At 45.9% G+C, this 21,903-nt stretch overlaps 1 protein-coding gene across 10 annotated transcripts in view; it reads right to left on the reverse strand.

The window, feature by feature from the left end:
* The window catches only part of LOC101115890 (calmodulin-binding transcription activator 1), a 91,581-nt gene that overhangs the window by 34,095 nt on the left and 35,583 nt on the right, over nt 1-21,903 (reverse strand). The gene's annotated exons all lie outside the window — the stretch shown is intronic.

The following is a 21,903-nucleotide window of genomic DNA, read 5'->3' on the forward strand; positions in this document are numbered from 1 at the left end:
AACTCTGAACAAACTCTTTGGTGCCTCAGTTTCCTTAACTCTTAAATGGGCATAGTAACAGTCCTTATGTCTGAGGGCTGCTGAGAGAATTTAACAAATTAACAGATTTATAAATGCCCAGGACATGGTTAAGTCCCAGACAAGAGTGCCAGCCATCAGCATCATCTTGTGGCAAGGGAATAAAATATCTTGGGAAATTGGTCAACCTGCTGTGAAGCCACTATTTTCAAAACACAGCCATCTGAATCAAGAAAAGGAGTACCCCGGAGAAGAAATATCTTATCAGCCTCCCTTGTCATCCAGGTTATAAGTCCTGACACTAAAGAGTAAGCACTACTGCTCCACAACTAAGCCTGTGCTGAACCCGAGTGCTGTGACCACTGAAATCCACAAGGCCAGGAGCCCGTGCCCCACCACGAGAGGAGACACAGCAGTGAGAAGCCTGCACACCGCAACCAGCAAAAAGCCCCCGCAGCAACAAAGGCCCAGCGCCACAGAGAAAGGGCAAGGGCACACTCCGTGCACTACTCACCCACGAAGCAACTTTACAGACATTAACCCGTGAACCCTCACGACCCTCAGGTGAGCCAGGTCTGCTGGCCTCGTCTTACAGACCAAGACACTGAAGCATTCGTGCGTGCAAACAGCATCTGACTCTGCGACCCCTCGGACTGTAGCCTGCCAGGTTCCTCTGCTCATGGGACTTCCCGGGCAAGAATACTGGAGTGGGTTGCCATCTTCGACTCCAGGGCATCTTCCCAACCCAGGGATTGAACCCATGTCTCCTAGGTCTCCTGCACTGGCAGGTGGGTTCTTTACTACTAAGCCACCTGGGAAGCCTGACTGAGGCATGAGAAGACATTTTATCTATCGGTCTCCATGACTCAGAGCTTGGCCACCAGGTGCTAAAATCAGGAAGGGAAAGTCATGGGAAGAGAAGACGCACAAGAGCTAGCTGATCTTACCCCAGGGAACAGAACTTTTTTGTCAAAGTCAAAAGGCAGTAAGCACCTGTTTCAAGGGCACGTTTTCAATACTGAATGTCAAATTGATCTCACTTTCCTAAACCACAGAAGCAGGACAAGGAAGACTGCTTTGCAAGAATTGTGGTATTATTTTCTTAGTAAGCTATTCCCAGGAACACCACCAAAGGAAAAGCCTTCGTTTTTAAAAGAGAAAGGTGACATCTTTCCCCTCAATTTCATACAGACTAACAAACTCAAAGAGCCCTTCTAAGCATCTCAGTGGCATGGTCACAGATGGGGGCTCAACCCTGAATGAGTATCTGCTTGCGATGCATGGGACATGGCTCGTCATTCTGGGATCACTGATGGGAAACTTCCGAGCTGGCCCCAGAACCCTTCTCTGTGCCCTCTCCACTGCTGCTGCTGCTAAGTTACTTCAGTCATGTTCGACTCTGTGTGACCCCATAGACGGCAGCCCACCAGGCTCCGCCATCCCTGGGATTCTCCAGGCAAGAATACTGGAGTGGGTTGCCATTTCCTTCTCCGGTGCATGAATGTGAAAAGTGAAAGTGAAGTCGCTCAGTCGTGCCTGATTCTTAGCGATCCCATGGACTGCAGCCCACCAGGCTCCTCCGTCCATGGATTTTCCAGGCAAGAGTACTGGAGTGGGGTGCCATTGCCTTCTCTGCCTCTCCACTGGAAAATGGGAATTTTGCAGAGTGCAGCACTCCTCCATCTGAAGCCAACAGAAGACAAAGAATTTTACCTTTTAAAAGACAGTGAACTTAAGTGGAGCAGCAACTACCCTTCAGGTACGTTTTTAAACTCTCCTTGCTTCCTCCTGATCCTGCCAGCCAGATAACCACCCAACTCTGAACGCGTGCAGAGAGCCTCACACAGACTGCCGAACCAGCTTAAACATCCTGATGGTTTCTTCTGCCAGCCTGTAAACCTTTTGTCTCTTGAGTATGTGTTTAGAATCTTTTTGCTTCTTTTGGAGCTTGGTTTGCACTGGTCTGGAGCACGGTGGCCAAGATTAACATGCCATGTCATGCCAACAGGGAGAAGGGCACAGGGCACGCCACGTGGCTGCACTCTGCCTGTCGAGGTCGTTCTGTTTCAGCTGAACTGCTGACAGTGCAGGCGGCCCTGGTTTGAGCCCCCAGCCCAGCCCCTGTCCAAGCCCCTGCCAATGCAGCTGCCTGTCAAAATCGAACGACCCTGCAATTCCAATCCTGGGCACGGGTCCAGGGAAAAACATGATTCAAAAGGATACACGCACTCCAGTGTTCGCTGCACCGCTGTTTAAAATAACCAAGACATGGAAGCAAACTAAATGCCCACCAACAGAGGAATTCATAAAGAAGATGTGGTACATATATACAATGGAATATTTCACTCAGCCATTAAAAAGAATGAAGTAATGCCATTTGGGGCAACATGGATGGACCTAGAGAATATCATACTGAGTGAAGTAAGTCAGACAGAGGAGGAGAAATATACGACATCTCTTATATGTGGAACCTAAAAAGAAATTATACAAATGAACTTACAAAACAGAAAGACCTGCAGACTTGGAAAAATATGAACTTATGGTTGCTGGAGGGAAGGGATAGTTAGGGAGTTTGGGATGGTCATGTACACACTGCTATATTCAAAATGGATAACCAACAAGAACCTATTGTATAGCACAGTTTGGGGGAGAATGGACACACGATTGCTGAATCCCTTCCCTGTTCACCTGAAACTATCACAACATTGTTAATCAGCTGCTGCTGCTGCTATGTCGCGTCAGTCGTGTCCGACTCTGTGCGACCCCATAGACAGCAGCCCAACAGGCTCCCCTGTCCCTGGGATTCTCCAGGCAAGAACACTGGAGTGGGTTGCCATTTCCTTCTCCAGTTAATCAGTTAAAACCCAGTAAAAATAAAAAGTTTAAATTTTGAAAAGAAAAATATATATATTAAGGTCGGGGAAAAAAACACTAAGTCACCAGTGCCTGGTCTGCCCCAGGGGTCACTGGCTCCTGCTCCAGACTGAGTGTCCACTGCTGGCCCCACAGTGGACTGTGCAGTCAGCTCTCACACGTTATCAAGCAGTTCTAAGAAGCACTTAGTGAAGATGCTTAGAAGCAGTTATTTACCTCTTAAGAAAACTGTATCGTGCAGAACGGCATCACTGAGCCTACTGACTCCAAATGGGGGAGGTGGTGATGATTAAAATAAGAAACAATTGAGCTGGCATCCTGGAGCATCAGGACCATGGTACCGCGTGGACCAGGAATCAGATCACACTTCCTTCATCATCTTAAGAGGATGGTCTACAGCTCTCCATGACTGGCAAGTCAAGAGCAACAACGTGATGCTAGTTTTAGCTTTATAGCTTTATTAAACCTTTATTGTAAGATACTCAGCAAATTTAGAACTCTCTCATGTTAATTGTGTTGCTGTTGTTGGCTAGTAATTCAGTTGTGCCTGCCTCTCTGCGACCCCATGGACTGCAGCATGCCAGGCTTCCCTGTCCGTCACCATCTCTCAGAGTTTTCTCAAACTCATGTCCTCTGAGTCGGGGATGCCATACAACCATCTCATCCTCTGTTGTCCTGTTCTCCTCCTGTGTTCAATCTTTCCCAGCATCAGGATCTTTTCCAATGAGCTGGCTCTTCACATCAGGTGGCCAAAATATTGGAGCTTCAGCATCGGTATTTCCTGTGAATATTCAGGGTTGATTTCCTTTAGTATTGACTGGTTTGAAATCCTGGCAGTCTAAGCAACTCTCAAGAGTCTTCTCCAGCACCACAAATTGAAAGCATCAATTCGTCAGCACTCAGCCTTCTTTATGATCCAACTCTCGTATCCATACATGACTACTAGAAAAACCATAGCTTTGCCTATACGGACCTCTGTCAGCAAAGTGATGTCTCTGCTTCTTAATATGCTATCTAGGTTTGTCATAGCTTTCCTTCCAAAGAGCAAGCATATACATCTTAATTGTGTATTACTGGATAAAGGTAATATAATTACTTAGAAACAAAAGACTTCTGATTAAAAACTAGTTATAGAACTTATTCATGTACAAGTATTTATGGAGCACCTACTGGGTACCATGAAATTAAAAGACGCTTGCTCCTTGGAAGAAAAGTTATGACCAACCTAGACAGCATATTAAAAAGCAGAGACATTATTTTGCCAACAAAGGTCCGTCTAGTCAAAGCTATGGTTTTTCCAGTAGTCATGTATGGATGGGAGAGTTGTACTATAAAGAAATCTGAGTGCCGAAAAATTGATGGTTTTGAACTGTGGTGTTGGAGAAGACTCTTGAGGGTCCCTTGGACTGCAAGGAGATCCAACCAGTCCATCCTAAAGGAAATCAGTCCTGAATATTCATTGGAAGGACTGATGCTGAAGCTAAAACTCCAACACTTTGGCCACCTGATGTGAAGTGACTCATTGGAAACGACTCTGATGCTGGGAAAGATTGAAGGCAGGAAGAGAAGGGGACGACAGAGGATGAGATGGTTGGATGGCATCACCAACTCAATGGACATGAGATTGAGTAAACGCCGTGAGTTGGTGATGGACAGGGAGGTCTGGCGTGCTGCAGTCCATGGGCTTGCAAAGAGTTGGACACGACTGAGCGACTGAACTGAACTGAACTGACTGGGTACCAGGTACTGGGGGATGCCTTAGTGAAGAGATCCCTGTCTTTCTCTGTTGACCAGCAAATAATTTCCGCAGCCTGAAAGAACCTGAGTTGTTGAATTAACGCGGTGTGGAGGCAAGGAGGAGAGAACAGTATGCGGATGGCAGGGGCTGATGAGGTTTGCCCCAGTCTCATCCATGATGTTTCAAACAAAGCCAATGGTGATTCAGTTCTGAGAGGTTGCAAGCCCCCTGTCCTTGGGACAGTTTAAGTGAAGTGACCAGACTGCTCCCTCAGGAGACCCCAGCTGCACGGAGAACAAGCCCAGAATGCACGTTTCCTGGAGCATGTGAGCCTCTAGCGGTGTGTGCTTCTGCTTAGCCCAGTGGTTTTCGGGTGTCAGCAGGCAACAGGATCACCTGGAGGGCTTCTTGGTGGGCCCAATGCCCAGGATTTCTTGGTGTTGGGTTCTAACACATGTATTCATTTTTCTCTCTGCTGGATCTTGCTGTTCTGTGGGCTTCTCTCTAGGTGTGGAGATCGGGGGCTACTCTTGCTTGTGGTGCACGGGCTCTAAGGCGCCACTTGGGCTTCAGTAATTGTGGAACACGGGCTCAACCGTTGTGGCTCCCAGGCTCTGGAGCACAGGCTCAACAGCTGTGGGGCATGGGCTTAGCTGCTCCATGGCATGTCAGATCTTTCCCCATCAGGGTTCGAACCTGTGTCTCCTGCATTGGCAGGTGCGTTCTTTACCACTGAGTCACCAGGGAAGCCCCTGGGAGCTGGTGTTGATGCTGGTTTTGGCGTTGGTAGGCTTAGGTGAGCCCAGATGTTGCATTTCAAGCAAGTGCTCAGGCGATGCTCTGGTTTGGAACCACATCTTGAGGACTGCTGCTCTAAGACCCCATCCTCCCTCCACAAGAATGAACCCTCTCTCTGCCCAGTGTTTGTTAAAGAAAGACCCCAGGACCACCTGCTCCAGCGGAGACACAGGTTCCCACCCAAGGTGGACACATGAAATGTCACCTCCTGTACATCATGCAGGGGTGCCCAGTGGTTTAGCGCTAAAGAACCTGTCTGCTCTGCAGGAGCCATGGGTTTGATCCCTGGGTCGGGAAGATCCCCTGGAGAAGGAAATGGCAACCCACTCCAGCATTCTGGCCTGGAGAACCCCAGGGACAGAGGAGCCTGGTGGGCTACAGTCCATGGGATTGCAAAGAGTCGGATGCGACTGAAGCGACTGTGCACGCACGCACATATGTCATGGCGGATCCCTCCACACGGGCTCCAACAGCATCAGCTGCACATCTTCTCAAGCACACGGCCAATTCACACCTGACAACACTTGAAAATGGTTTAAAATACACCTCCTTGCCCTGCTTTCTGCTACCAATCAGGCACTACTTTCTCAACCTCACCAAAGCTTACCTCTTCATTGCTCTCTCCTCTCTCAGTGGGATGTCTTCTCAGGTGTGTGTTTGTCTCCTGCTTCTCTCTAAAGCAGTTTATTTACTTGGATGGCTTCAGGGGATGAGATGGTTCAACTGCCAAGCAGCAGTTCCTTCCCACTACGTTCAAGACATGTGCACCCACCTACCTGTACCCCAGATGAAAGATAAACGATGCTGATGGCTTTATAGCCAGTCTGGCTCACGATTCATTCCAAGCCTCTTCGTGAGCCTGTTCGACCTGTTTTTTTGTTTGCTTGTTTTAGCAGAAGCCGCATTTCTAAACTAAGCAGTGATGAAAGAGTAAAAAGAACACTGGAGTAGAGAGAAGGGCTACAGGTTTAATCCTGTCACCGTGTGACTTTGGAAAAATTATGATCACTTTGCATCTCAATTTTCTCGTCCATAAAATGAGAATATCACTATCTTATTGTTGCCTATGAGGATGATGAAACAAAGTAAACTTTTTAAAAAGTGGTCAGATTCTCTTAAGTCTGAATTATTACTGGGGCTTCTCAGGTAGCTTAGACAGTAAAGAATCTGCCTGCAATTCAGGAGACCCGGGTTCAACCCCTGGGTCAGGAAGATCCCCCAAAGGAGGAAATGGCAACCCACTCCAGTATACCTGCCTAGAGAATTCCATGGAAAGAGGGGCCTGGTGGGCTACAGTCCAGGAGGTCGCCAAGAGTCAGACATGATTTAGCAATTACACCACCACCAATTAACATTTACCCAAAATTTCTAAACAATACCAAAGTTTTAAACACACACACACAGAAACTTCATGAAGTCAGATACCCACAGTATGTTCCAAGTTTAGGTCTGTGATTTGCTGCTGTCAAAGTGAAGAGTCCCAAGTGTTTGGGCATCTAATGAAAGGAAGTGGCTGTGTCAGGAACCAACAACTACCCAGACTAAGGCTCTCGGGGTTCAGCCACACCTACCGTCACCTGCAGATTTTGTACAACTCACTTTAAATCTGGGAACCGAATGGATTTTCACACTGAGCAATACAACATGAAGCAATTTCTGACTTTATATCAGATAATCTAGTTAAAAAAAAACTTGAATCCCTCCCTTGTGACCCACAAAGTAAAATGTCAGGTGTTTGGCAGGAAATGGGTCTTTGCCGACAGCCTCGGGCAATTGTTTAGAGGTTCTCTCATGCTCACTGGTCTCCAAAGCAACCGCAGGAATGTCATACGCTTTGGGGTCTTGGGGTGATGCCCATCTTTCTCCATATCCAACTGGTGATCTTCTTATTTTTCAGGGTGTAGCTCAAACATCCTTTCAGAATTATTATTCGTAGCTATCACTGAGCATCTACATGGGCTAGACATTCCACAGGTTTTATTTTCAGTCCTGGAAACAACTCTGATTTTCCTCTCCCTTTTGCAGATGGGGAAGCTGAGGCTCTAAAAGTGTGTGATTTACCCAAGGTCAGGAGCATCAGCGCAGGGACTTGAGCACAGGTTAGGCTCTGAACCCACTTCCTAGTCCACCCAGCAGGCCTCCACATCCTGCTCTGTGTCCTGAGAGCACTCAGCAAATGAATCTGTAGTTCTTTATCTATCTGGCTCAGTAGGGTACTCGGGATGTTCCATTACTGCATGTGGCTGCGTTGCCCCAGGACATGTGTGATCTTAGTTACCCGCCCAGACACTGAACCCAAGTTCCAGGCACTACAAGGCAGATTCTTCTTTCTCTTTCAGGTTTGTTTTTTTTTAAATAATAATTTTAGTTTTTAAAATTAATTTAAAGAATTTTAAAAACTATTTATGGCTGCACTTGGTCTTTCTCTAGCTGCGGCAAGCGGGGGCCACTCTCTAGCTGCAGTTCAAGGGCTTCTCACTGAGGTGGCTTTTCTTATTGCAGAGCACGGGCTCCAGGCTCGTGGGCTTCCGTGGCTGCAGCACACAGACCCAGTAGCTGTGGCACACAGGCTTAGTTGCCCCATGGCATGTGGAATCCTCCCAGCCCAGGGACTGAACCTGTGTCCTCTGCATGGCAAGGCAGATGCCTAACCACTGGACCACCAGGGAAGTCCCTACAGGTACTTTCTTATATGTGTCATTTCTTCCAGAGTGAGCTTTCTGCAAGTCTTGCACCCTTGGTACCAGATCCACAGTGGGTATACCCAGTCGGCAGGAAGGAATATCATGTTCTAATTTAAGCTCCTTCAGAAGCCAACTGATGGATGAGGTCAGCCAAACTCGAACGAGGGCACCAAACAACCTCTACTCGCCACAGTGGGCTCCAGGGGGCTTTACACACACTAGCCCATTTTACCCTTTATTCCCAGGGAGAGAAAGAGCATTCAAAATGACTGAAGCCCCGTGGAGGTGTTGTGCAAGCACGTGAGAAAGCTCTAAGCGTTTCCCTGGCTGGCTGCCCTTTCCTTGGGGCTCAGGTAAGGAAGTTACATAAGTGCCATGTGTTGGTGCAAGACTGTGGCAGAAAAGCTGAGGAAGACCTGACTTCTCCATAGACACAAGCCGGGATTTCACGCAATGTCACTTTCCTTTATCCACTGAGATTCCCGTTATCAATACAGATCCTCACCTTGCAGGTATTCCCACTTTCCCCAGGGAAATGAAGTATTTGGATCACGGTGCCTGGCAGCACACCTTGATGAAAGGACTGCCTCTAGGTAGTTACACAAGTGCTTAACAGGTTCAGCTTTTGGAGAACTGGGACATTTTTACTGTGAGACCAAAGAGATACTTTTGAGAACAGCCTCAGAAAGTGGACATGGATTTGCACAGCCTGAAAATCAGCAAACAAATAACATCTGCAACCCCGAGAGCCTGTTATGACAACTGCTCCACCCGGGCCACCGCTGGTATCACTGCCAGTGCAGGAGAGAAAGTTTTGCCTTGGCAGGTAAATGAATGAAGGCGCGATCATCAAATACCATCTGCTATTTTAAAACACGTTATTTGTGGCTCTGGCGCACATGTGCCCTCTGGTTGCTATTTGGACTGGGGACCAGAGGCCGTGTCTCCTGTTCCGTGGCCAGCCCTTGGCCATGCTGGCAGGAAGGGCTGTTGAAGCATAAGGAGGCATGACTCCGGCTATTTCTGTAGAGAACTGTAACTGCCGCTGAGGAAGCCGCCTGCATTTTGCATGGGAGCTCAGAAGGATGGGAAACACGAGGTCTCTTAATTTCTTCCCAGAATCAAGGGGCGGCCAGAGTGCCCAGAGCGGCTCCTCCCAGGAGAGCTGCTGAAGACGTCCAAGTGCAGGGGAGAGGGTGAGGCCTGCCTGGAGATAAGGCACAAGCTGTACCACTCTGATTTTCCAAAGCAATGGCTAAATTTAGCCTTAGGAAAAACTGCCTTCCTCCACTTCTTCACAACTCCCCAACTCTATGGACCAAGACGCCAGAAACGGACGTCAACGAGCCTTCTTAAGACCGTCTTCATTGGCCGGGATGGGCGATCTGGATTTCTTCCTGATCTATGGTTCACACTGCTCACAAAGTCAGAGTCTCAGGTACAACAGGGAAAAGCCCTTTAAGCTGATGAAGAGCAATGAGATGAACTTCTGAGGGGTGCGAAGCCAACCTACAAGGATTTCTCCTTTGAAATCTTTCAGTGCAAGGCGGGCAAAGAGGCCCAGCCTCTATCCTCTAAGCACACAAAGGCTCAGCGGAACCCAATGAGCTCAGCTGGATCATGACATGGCATCCAGAGTGCAAGAGCACCCGGATTACACAGGAGCCAACCTCACTGTCAATCAAATAGCAAAGCAACTGCAGTTCAAGGCCGCAGAGCTGCAGCTCATGAGCGTGAGAGCAAAGGAGATGGGAACTCTGACAGACTCGCCACCTACCTTCATCAAGTCTACAAAAGAGGAGGCTTGCTAGTGTCCCCCAAAGCACCACACTTGGAGGCCACTGCCTCAACAGTTTCAGTGAAAATGAGAACTACTGCTATACACACTACACGCACGACACATACAGATTGAGACATCCTAGAGATGGATGGAGCGAAGGAGGAAACCACTGACACAAATGGGATATTTTTTCCCAATTATAAAATGCAGTTTATTATAAAGTTAAGGCTGATATGAAAATATTTCTTTCCTAATACATGTCTTAAAATTATTTTAACCTTCAGAGGTAACCACTATGCAGAATTTTTAACTTTTTATTTTGTACTGGAGTAGAGCTGATTTGGAGAAGGCAATGGCACCCCACTCCAGTACTCCTGCCTGGAAAATCCCATGGATGGAGGAGCCTGGAAGGCTGCAGTCCATGGGGTTGCTGAGGGTGGGACACGACTGAGCAACTTCACTTTCGCTTTTCACTTTCATGCATTGGAGAAGGAAATGGCAACCCACTCCAGTGTTCTTGCCTGGAGAATCCCAGGGACGGGGGAGCCTGGTGGGCTGCCGTCTATGAGGTCACGCAGAGTCGGACACGACTGAAGTGACTTAGCAGCAGCAGCAGCAGCAGAGCTGATTAACAATGCTGTGATGGTTTCCGGTGGACAGCAGAGCGACTCAGCCACATATATACACGTATCCATTCTCCCCCAAACTCCCCTCCCATCCAGGGTGCCACATAACACTGAGCAGAGTTCCCTGTGCTATACAGTAGGTCCTTGTTGATTATTCATTTTAAATATAGCAGTGTGGACATGTCGATTCCAAACTCCCTAACTATCCTTTCTCCCCGATCTTCCTCCCCCCACCCCAGCCCCACCCTTAGTAACCATTACCAAAGGGGTCTTTAGAGGGAAAAGATGTTGGGATGTGAGTGAGTGCTGAACTTTAAATGTCTTGCCCAGATGAGGTGGTAAAGGAAAATCCTGCATTTAAGAACCACAACTGCCAAGACGGGAACTTGTACAAAACACACACGAATTGTCAAGGGGCAAGCATCCATTAATTAACTGCCAGCAGGCTGTCCTGGGGGTGCTCAGCTGTACCAAAAAAAACCACTCTGAGTCCTCAGGGAAGAAGGATGGGGAATCAGGGCCAGAACAGACTCCTGCTCTGAATGTCAAGTGCATACCCCCTGCTGGGCCTCCACTGTCTAGTGCTGGTGTGTCAGGGTCCGAGGCGTGCAACAGTGAACAGCACAACTCAAGTCGTCGTGGTGGCCAGCAGGGACACAAAAACCAAATGAGACGTGTGCCTTCATTTCCAGAACCCCATCCTGATGGAAGCAGAGGGCAATGAAGAGCGACCTCGACAGTTCTATGGGGCCCAGCGCCTGCCTTAACTCTGTTCACTCATCTTCCTGAGGCCTGGCACATAGTTGGCTCCAAATAAACATTTACTGAACAAGGGACTTAATTTCCTCTGTTCAAAACAGAAAGTGTGAATTTCGAGCAGGACAAGGCAACGGAGATTGCATAGGAGAAAATATTTGTTTCCATTCATCATTTCCAGGTGACTTTCCTCCAGCCAGGTTGAAAAGCAGTTCCTCCCTTTCTCTCTTCACTAATCCCATCAAACAGGTTGGGGACCAGGCATTCGAAAACAAACTAGCTGAGCCAGACACATGATAAGCGTTTGCCTTAGCAGCAGTGCTCCACTACCCGGCTGGGGGACAGAGACGATGGGGGGGAAAAGCCGAATATGCAATAAAAAAGAAAACTCTGCCAATGAGAAGTGTTACAAGGTACCTGGGGCAAAGGTTTTTGTTTTTGTTTCGTGTTTTTAAAAGTCCTGGCTGCTTCTAGAGAACGCTGCTAATCCCGAGATGTTGTTTGCCCTGAGTTTCTGGTGATTTTCAGCATCTGAGTGAAACACCGTGCACCGTGCACTCGGGATGCTGGTTCAAAGAAGCCTCTCGCTCTTTCCAACTCACTCCCCACACACTGCTTAGAGCTGCCACCGCAAAGCTTTCTCCCAGGGCCAACTGTAGGAATGCCGATGTTCCCAAGCTGTCCTGTGACCTCCTGAGAGAGTTTAAGTCCAAGATGTTCCACAATTACACATTTTTTTAAACTCTGGATTCTACAGAGAACTCGAAAGTGTACTAACTACAGTACTGTTTTTTCCTACAACGCCATAAGATTCTGTAAAACTCTGGGATAAATACACACAAAGAGGTCCTTTTCAAATCAATTGACTGAAATGTCTCTATTTTAAAATAAATAGCTATACTGCTTTAAAATACTGGATGTATTTTTTAAAAAAGGTTAAAACATAAAATGATCTAAAGATACTGTTTTACAATTTATCATAGGTCTTTCTGACAAATAGAGAAATAGTTTTAAAGATCAAAGTTATACCACTTTAACCATTTTATTCCAAAATAAAATACTTCTCCAAGGGAACCACCAGACCCATAGAAAAATTTTAACCAGTAAGCTCCTTTATTCAGCACTGTTGTGATCCCTGTGAGGACCATTTTGTGTCCTGGCTCCAGAAAAAAAAGTGGAAGTAAGTGAAAGTGTTAGTTTCTTAGCTGGTCTGACTCTTTGGGACCCCATGGACTGGGGTAGCCTGCCAGGCTCTTCTATCCATGGGATTCTCCAGGCGAGAATACTGGAGTGAGTTGCCATTCCCTTCTCATTGCTTAGAAACACGTCAAGGGCTGCTCTCCTGTGCCTGCAGGCTACTAGCTTCCATACTTTTTGAGTTTGTGGGGGCTAATACTATTTGATATTACTGGGTTGGCCAAGAAGTTCTTTTTGGTTTTCCCATAAGCATGTACAGAAGAACCCAAACAAACTTTTTGGCCAACCCAATACATCTTCCATCAGCACTCCATCCCTAGACTCGAGTCATCTTCAAATTTTTACAAATTCCAAACAAGTGAGGCCTCAATGAATGTATTAGTGAGGCCACTATTCAAACATCCCTTGGAGTAGGTGGAAAAGCTAAAACCTTATAGCGCTTTTCACTCAACGGGGATGCAACTTGACGGGGGGTGGGGGGGCGGTGCAACAGTTGTCGGGTCATCTTGCTATCCTCGGGGACCTCTCCAAATCAGGCTTCTTTCATCATCCTACAGGGGTTCCCTGGTGGCTCAGTGATAAAGAATCTGCCTGCCATGCAGGAGACTTGGGTTTGATTTCTAGTCTGGGAAGATCCCCTGGAGGAGGGCATGGCAGACCACTCCAATCTTCTTGCCTTGGGAAATCCCATGGACAGTAGAGCCTGGTGGGCTACAGTCCATGGGGTTGCAAAGAGTTGGACACAACTTAGTGACTAAACAACAACAAAAATTATCCCACTCTGAGTATAGCTGGTCTAAAGGTTCAGGGAGCAGTTAGTGATGGAACAAAAGGTGAATAACCAGCTCAAACTGCAGCGGGAGCTAAACCTGCTACACACCCATCAGAAATCCCTGACATCCCCCCCTCTCTTTTTCTTCCCTGCTTCTTCCCTTTCCCTGGTCTCCCTTCCCTGCCTTCACCTATCCTCCCCACCTGCACTTAACTCGCTCCTTCCCTCACTTAACCTGGATCCAGCTATGTCTCTTTGAGATGACTGATAAAAATACTTATGCTTAACAAGAGATTAGGGAAAATGGAGATTCATGAAAAGAGTAAACGAAAGCTCACATAAAGCTGCTATACAGAAAATACACACTAAATGTCCTCTAAGATGATTAACTGTGAGCCTCAAATTTGGCTGAACTTAGCAAACAAAGCAGAAAAAGGGAGGCAAGATCAAGATCACTGTCAATTGCTGTGGATAGCATGGCTCTTCTAGGTACTGAGCGCTAAGAGAAGATACTAGTAAGAAAGGCTGTGACATAATGCAGTGGTCCCCAAACTTTTTGGGAACCAGGGAGAAATATTTCCATGGATAGAGTAGAGGGATGGTCTCAGGATGATTCTCAGAAGGAGCACACAACTTAGATCCTTTTGAATGCACAGCTCCCAGTAAGGTTTGAGCTCCTATGAGAATCTGATGCTACTGCTGATCTGACAGGAGGTGGAGCTCAGGCAGTAATATGAATGACAGGGAGCAGCTGTAAATATAGAGGAAGCTTCGCTCGCTCGCCCGCTGCTCAACTTCTGCTGTGCAGTCAGGTTCTAACAGGCCACGGACTGATGCTGGTCCATGGCCCGGAGTGGGGGTGTTGGGTATCCCTGATTTAACAGACCTCAACATCCTTGCAATAAAGGCAATGCGTGTGTGTGTGCTAAGTCGCTTCAGTCATGTCCAACTCGTTGTGACCCTATGGACTGTAGCCTGCCAGGCTCCTCTGTCCATGGGATTCTCCAGGCAAGAAAACTGGAGTGTGTTGCCATTTCCTCCTCCACGGGATCATCCTGACCCTGGGGTGAAACCCGTGTCTCTTGCATGTCCTGCATTAGCAGGCGGCTTCTTTACCCCTAAGCCACCTGGAAAGTTAAATGTGAACTATAAATTGCTGGTGGAGAGCTAACGGCAGGCATGTCTCCTAACACTTATCTGATCATTTTTTGTGGTGGGGAGTGTCTTATATACATGTCTTATAAGTAATTCCAACAAAAGGGTTTAGGAACTAAAACTAGTCCTAAAGGATACCTTGATACAGACAGTCTCTGAGTGAGAAAGCTCCTGGTCCACTTTTAGTTCAGTTCAGTTCAGTTGCTCAGTCGTGTCCGACTCTTTGCAACCCCATGTATCACAGCACACCAGGCCTCCCTGTCTATCACCAACTCCCAGAGTTCACTCAGATTCACGTCCATCGAGTCAGTGATGCCATCCAGCCATCTCATCCTCAGTCGGCCCCTTCTCCTCCTGCCCGCAATCCCTCCCAGCATCAAAGTCTTTTCCAATGAGTCAACTCTTCACATGAGGTGGCCACAGTTCTGGAGTTTCAGCTTTAGCATCATTCTTTCCAAAGAAATTCCAGGGCTGATCTCCTTGCAGTCCAAGGGACTCTCAAGAGTCTTCTCCAACACCACAGTTCAAAAGCATCAATTCTTTGGTGCTCAGCCTTCTTCACAGTCCAACTCTCACATCCATACATGACTACTGGAAAACCATAGCCTTGACTAGACAGACCTTAGTCGGCAAAGTAATGTCTCTGCTTTTGAATATGCTATCTAGGTTGATCATAGCTTTCCTTCCAAGTAAGCGTCTTTTAATTTCATGGCTTTAACCTACCACAAACCCCAGCAAGATCATGTAGGTTAATGGTGAATGTCACCCAGGAACTAGTGTGGGAAGCTGCTTGACCCCACATCTCTTTCCACTGCCTCCAGTCTTCCTCCTAGGAGGCTCCTCCTCTCATTGCTTGTGGTTCAGTCAATTCTGCCTCAGACAACCTCTGACACACTGAACCACCTCTTTAGCCACATTTTCCTTCCCTTTTCATTGTTCTAACTCTTGGAGATACAGGAAAAGGATTTCTCTCATTCTCTCTTTTGTTCAATTTAATAATAAAAATATGACTGTAATGATCATGGATTGCCAAAGAATTGATGCTCTTGAACTGTGGTGTTCGAGAAGACTCTTGAGAGTCACTTGGACTGCAAGGAGATCCAACCCGTCCATTCTAAAGGAAATCCATGCTGAATATTTATTGGAAGGACTGATGCTAAAGCTAAAGCTCCAATACTTTGGCTACCTGATTCGAAGAACTGACTCATTGGAAAAACACCTTGATGCTGGGAAAGATTGAAGGCAGGAGGAGAAGGGGACGACAGAGGATGAGATGGTTGGGTGGCATCACCAACTCAATGGACATGAGTTTGAGCAAGTTCCAGGAGTTGGTGATGGACAGAGAAGCCTGGCGTGCTGCAATCTATGGGGTCGCAAAGAGTCAGACATGACTGACTGGACTGAACTGAACTAATCATGGATAATAATATTGTTAGCATTATCAAGAAACTGAAATTATTTACTTTCTCTGGGTTTACTCCTCTAAAACGTTAGACAGCTGGAGTTTGTAATTTCAGAGAATCATTTAGGGTTCCACCAGTAAATTAAGAATCTTCACCAATAAGTTTCCATTGACTGAAATTCTTTTATTTATACATTTATTAGTATTCAAGAAGCTTCATTTAATATTCAAACGTGCAGTTCATTTTTCCATTTGTTTTGGAACATGTAAGTATAGGCTATGTGTATATATATTATATAGATTAGTTAGTTCAATGTTTTACAGTTTATACAGATATATGCATGCACACACATTATTTAAAATTTTTCTTCTGCAAATCCTGAGTATCTATTATGGATTCAAAAGGTTTTTGTTCTCAATCTAGGCTGGGAATCTACCCACCATTTACTGCACTGTTTGTCTGAGAAATATTACTCAACTTACCTGTAAGTTTTTAGAATATCATCAACTTTAGGACGAGCACTTCCTATTTTTTACATTATTAGATAAAACATCTTTCACACGCACACACAAATGCCAGAGGCATCGATTCTGGCTAGAAAGGAATGAGCGGGTTCTTTCACTAGAAAAGACAAAAGCGTATTTAAAGAGATCTTCAGTGGATTAACCCAAACCACAGGGTGCAATATTAAGGACCTGAATCCTATTTTCTGAAAATGATCTCAGGGAATGTTAGTCAGTACCCATTTAAAAGTCTACCGAAAGGTGATGATTCTGGGGAGTCTTCAGTTAAAATGGGACCACAAAAATGAAAGTATGGAATGAGCCTTCTTATATATAAGCTTCTGCAGTTTCAGAATGAAGGGTGCTTTCTCAAGGAACATGAGACTCAAGGGTGAAGATCAGCGCAGTATGCCTGCTCAGCATCCCTTCCTTGGACACTGGCCATGACTCCGTATTTCCCCTCAGTTCAGGTGGTTCTAACCCCAATTCTTGTCTCTGGGGGTCGGTGAGTCAAGTCTCGCTAATGAGGGTACCACCCCTCCTTATTCAAGTGATTGGACACAGGAGTCAAGGTGGGCCAGTAACAGAACATTTCCTGGAAGTCCTGGAAAAGAAGTGCCATCTTCCCAGAAATATTTGCTAAACTGGCAAAATATAAGCCTGGAGCTTGAGAGGGCCATCCTGCTACAGCTTCGGGAACTTCTGCCTGAGAAGAAAATCAACACAGAGGAGAAGAAAGAGCTAAGAGAGGGAGAGACAGGCTCCTAGCGACATCACTTGAGCATCTGGAAGCAGTTGTATTTGAAGACAGCTCCAAACCAGACTTCATGAGAGTCAATAAATTGCTTTTTTTAAAAAAAAATAGAAGCCGGTTAGAGTTGTCACATAAGGCTAAAAGAGGGGCCTAAGGTGAATCCATCAACTGAAATGTGGATCCTTCCACTAACTAAATCCTGGAAAAGTTCTACTTTCACTTACCAAAAAAAAAAAAAAAAAAAAATCAGTTTCATTAAACAGACCTTAGTGACAGTACCTAAGAATCATTCAAAGATCCCTATTAAACATGGGACAAATTTTGGCAGAAATAAACTGTCACTCTCATTTGAAACATTCTGATTGCCCAAATAAGTCAGAAAAACAGAGAAAGGTACACTAAGCTCCTGCCTAGCTAGACACCTTTTGCTGTTGAATTAAATACTTACGGAAGTAGTTTAACTCTTTCAGGCCTTAACCTACTGCCAAACTGACAGTCATAACAACAGATACATCCCACAAAAGAGAATCACTACAGAATTGCTGCTGCTGCTGCTAAGTCACTTCAGTTTATGTCTGACTCTTTGCAACCCCATGGACTGTAGCCCGCCAGCCTCCTCTGTCCATGGGATTCTCCAGGCAAGAATACTGGAGTGGGTTGCCATGCACTCCCCTCCAGGGGATCTTTCCGACTCAGGGATTGAACCCGTGTCTCTAGGACTCGTGCACAGGGAGGTAGGTTCTTTACCAATAGCACCAACTGGGAAGACACTGAGATTTAAAGACAATTATGAATTATCTAATCCAGTGGCTTTCAACAGGTTTTGACTGTGGCCCACAGAAAGAAACAGAGCTCAATACGTGCACACGCATACACACACACCCCCCTCTGAAACCAAGACTTCCCGAATCGCTACTGACTATCAGAATCGCAATGCGTTCTGATTTTAATAACTAACGACACTGACCACCAAGTTAATATTTGAACCACTTCTACCAGACTCAGAAAACAGGTGAGGCACTGATCCAGGGCTGTAAGGTGAGTTACCTATGATTTCTCATTTATTTAGAGGCAGAGCTAAAACAAAAACCAAGTATTCATCTTACCATATTATATTCAAGCAAACAGCTGTTACTTTCACACGTTTCAGCAAGCTTCTGGCCAATCTTAAGAGAGCCCCAAAGATGACTCAGGTGTTAGACCCTGCTATTTAACATTGGCACGGGCCAAGACTTTTAAAGCCACTCAATGTAAACCCAAATCCGCTAGGGATGGTGAATGAATCTGAATGGGAGACCCTGTGGAGCTTGGGTCTGAATTACCAACAGGCAAGACTGAACTGAATGCACGAAATAAGATCAGAGTCATGTTTGTTTCCGGAGAAGGCAATGGCACCCCACTCCAGTACTCTTGACTGGAAAATCCCATGGATGGAGGAGCCTGGTGGGCTACAGTCCATGGGGTCGCTAAGAGTCAGACACGACTGAGTGACTTCACGTTCACTTTTCACTTTCATGCATTGGAGAAGGAAATGGCAACCCACTCCAGTATTCTTGCCTGGAGAATCCCAGGGACGGGGGAGCCTGGTGGGCTGCCGTCTACGGGGTTGCACAGAGTCGGACACAGCTGAAGCGACTTAGCAGCAGCAGCAGCATGTCTGTTTCAGAACATTTCTCTTACGTTCTCACTCTGTCTGAGGAATAACACCATGCATACAATTTTGTGGTCAACGAGCAGTATTTATGAAAGTTCAGGGTCAGCAGGGGAAGACACAGCTTCAGTGACAGCCTGCCCCGCAAAGAGCCACTAGTCTAATCTGGGAGCTGAGGATAAAGGGTTCATTAATGAGATCAGGTGTGAGTTGGGCTCAGGGAATAAGGAGGATGAATTTTAAAGGGTTCAGGCTGAGTAGCTGCTGGGGTGGGGGAGGTGTGGTGGGGGAACAGAGTGGGGGATCAGGTTTAGAGGGTGGGGAAGGTCAGAAGAAGGAAGGAAAATACTGGTTCATTTTGGTAGTTGATAAATGTACATTTAATACATTTGGAGGTACTTGTAACAAAGAAAAGCCAGTCATTTGACTTCAGGGCAACCCACTTGAGCAGGGTAAAACCCCTCACCATGACTTTCATTATCAGGAGCTCCAACGTCCTCAGGTGAGGGGTCACCCAGCAGGTTCCCAGGCACTTCCTAAATGTTCAAAGTGACTGATATTAACCTCCAGCTTTTAAGCTGATTCAATGCACCTCGTTTAGACTTTTCCCACCAACAGAGTTCATCGATGGCTGTCAGAACTTCCATGAAATATAAGAAAACGAATGGCATGTGAGGATGAGATGGCTGGACAGCATCACCGACTCAATGGGCAGGAGTTTGAGCAAACTCTGGGAGACAGTGAAGCACAGGGGAGCCTGGCATGCTGCGGTCCATGAGGCCACAAAGAGTCAGATATGACAGAGCGACTGAACAACAACAGATGACAAGGGAGAGGTAAGAAGGAGACAATTAAGCCTGTGTCACTTCTACAATTGCCAGAGAGCTCAGAAGGCAGGACACAGCACGCCTCTAGAAGGTGTGGGAGGCTTTATGGAATGCAGGACCCTTCCTATCTTCCTTAGTGCCCCCAACTCACTTCCCTGGACCCTCACTTTCCCTTTGCCTACTCCCTCTTTATTTTACCTATTTTCACTATGTAATATGTATCTCTGTAACCTCCCTTGTTGTTCAGTCACTAACTCATGTAAGCTCCCTTAACCCTCTTAAAAAAAAAAAAAAAGGTGAGGTGTATGCAAATAAACTACATCACATGTGGATGCCAAAAGCATTCTGGCAAAGGAATATATAACTGCAATAAACTCTCAAATATTCAGCTTATGTAGTGTGACAAGATGCCACGGTTGATATTTAACAATGAACACTTGGCAGCACTCTGAGAGTCTTCTTTCTAAAAGATCGATGGGATACAAATACTAACCCATTTTAAGTCGGAGAGCAAACCCTTTTAAGTGTAAGAGGATATGGCAGTCACACAAAAACATTTGTGAAAGGGGTGGGGTAGTGGATACTGCTAAGGAAGAAGAAAGGACTTTCCAAAAACCACTGCACTGGTGGGAGAACGGTGGCAACTTTAATGGAATGGTCTTTATTGATCCTCCTGGGTGATACCTAAAGTTGAGTTTTAAAGAAATGGAAATATGAAAATAAAATATAAAATTTCCTGTAAACATTTAAAACAGGCAGCCTCCAAGTACAGCTCTGCAATGTCAGAAGTTCACGACGGCGAGGCTAGAAGACATCAGAAAAATTATGATGGTTCCCAAAGACAATTCTCATAACTGAAAAGGACATTTCCGGCAGTGCCAGAATGCACAGGATCATGAGCTGAGCTGAGCACTGGAATCTTGGCCATCAATACGTGATTCACACCTTTCTCGTGGGAAACTTCCAAGGTCAACTGATTCTTTAACTTCACCATCTTTCTCTGGTAAAGTAAAAAATTTTCAGTTCCACCCATTACCCGTGTTTTCTAGGACAGCCCAACATGACTGTCCTACATCAGGGCCAGCTGCTGTAACAAGCAGGAAGGCCCAGCAGAGCCCTCCACAGAGGACTGAAGAAAACAATAAGGGGTCTCTACATGTTTACCACAGAAGCACAAGAGTTAGTAAGAATCCTTAAGGGATACGATGTTGTTATTAACTACTGCACTAAATACTGAGCTTCCACTTGGGTTATTTGGAACATAATTAGGATGAGTGGGTCCAGGTCCCTTAGGAATTCGAGGCAGTCCTCTGCTTGTTTTCACCTAGCTGAATTTATTTGGGAAATGCATACCCTGTAAGCAAATGTTGTTTCTAGAACATTAAACATTGTTGTATTCCTGAAATCTAATACTAAGAAAACAGAGAAACGTTAAGTTTATTTGCTGGAGAAGGGAATGGCAACCCACGCCAGTATTCTTGCCTGGAGAATCCCATGGACAGAGGAGCCTGGCGAGCTATAGTCTATGGGCTCACAAACAGTCAGACACGACTGAGTGACTAACACACACAAGCTTCTTTGCTATCATCTGATTGCGGTCTTAAAATAAGAAATATCTTTCTATAAGCAAACACCATGAAAAGTGCTACTGCTTAATATATTTCTTTTAATTAGGTTCCCAAGCAATAGTTTGTAAGACACAGATTCTTTAGAGAAACTCTGAAAAACTCCTTTAGACCGAGAGAGAAAAGGATTCCTTTACATGAACCAGCCATTTTATCATGTGTGATAAAACTTTGGGTGAGCACAATTTTTAAATTCCAGGTTTTGGCCCCACTGGTGGAAGAAATATAATGCATTCAAGCAAACAAACACACGAGGCACTTCATAATTATCTGAGAGCTCTTCTGTTTATTGCATCTGCTTTGCCAATTAGGTACTTCAGATTTACCAGTAGAAATCATGCTAAGCAATGGTGAACAAATTACAAAACGGGCTTTAAAGCTGCCATCATTCCCTGGTGAAGCCATTGATTGAGAAGATAATTTGCAAGGGTATTACGTTTTCAGATATTTGATGCCTGGACAAATCTAAAGACTGAAAAACCGTCTCAAACATTTGAAAACCACCGGGGCCGCCTCTGACATTGTGCAATACCAAGGCGAGCAAAGCAGGCGAGATCTTATAAATGCAAGAAGGTCACGCTGAACCTGGTTGGTGGAAGATAGGGGTCAAGGCGCCTCTCCCGTCCCTGGTCTGCAAGTAAGCAAAGCTCTCAGGAAGTTCTTCCAAATCTTTAGATTCTGAATTCAACCAACTTTCCCCGCCGTGTTCTACGCACAGATTAATAAAACGTTCATTCACTCC

Source organism: Ovis aries, chromosome 12, assembly GCF_016772045.2.
Source record: "Ovis aries strain OAR_USU_Benz2616 breed Rambouillet chromosome 12, ARS-UI_Ramb_v3.0, whole genome shotgun sequence".
Taxonomy (NCBI): domain Eukaryota; kingdom Metazoa; phylum Chordata; class Mammalia; order Artiodactyla; family Bovidae; genus Ovis; species Ovis aries.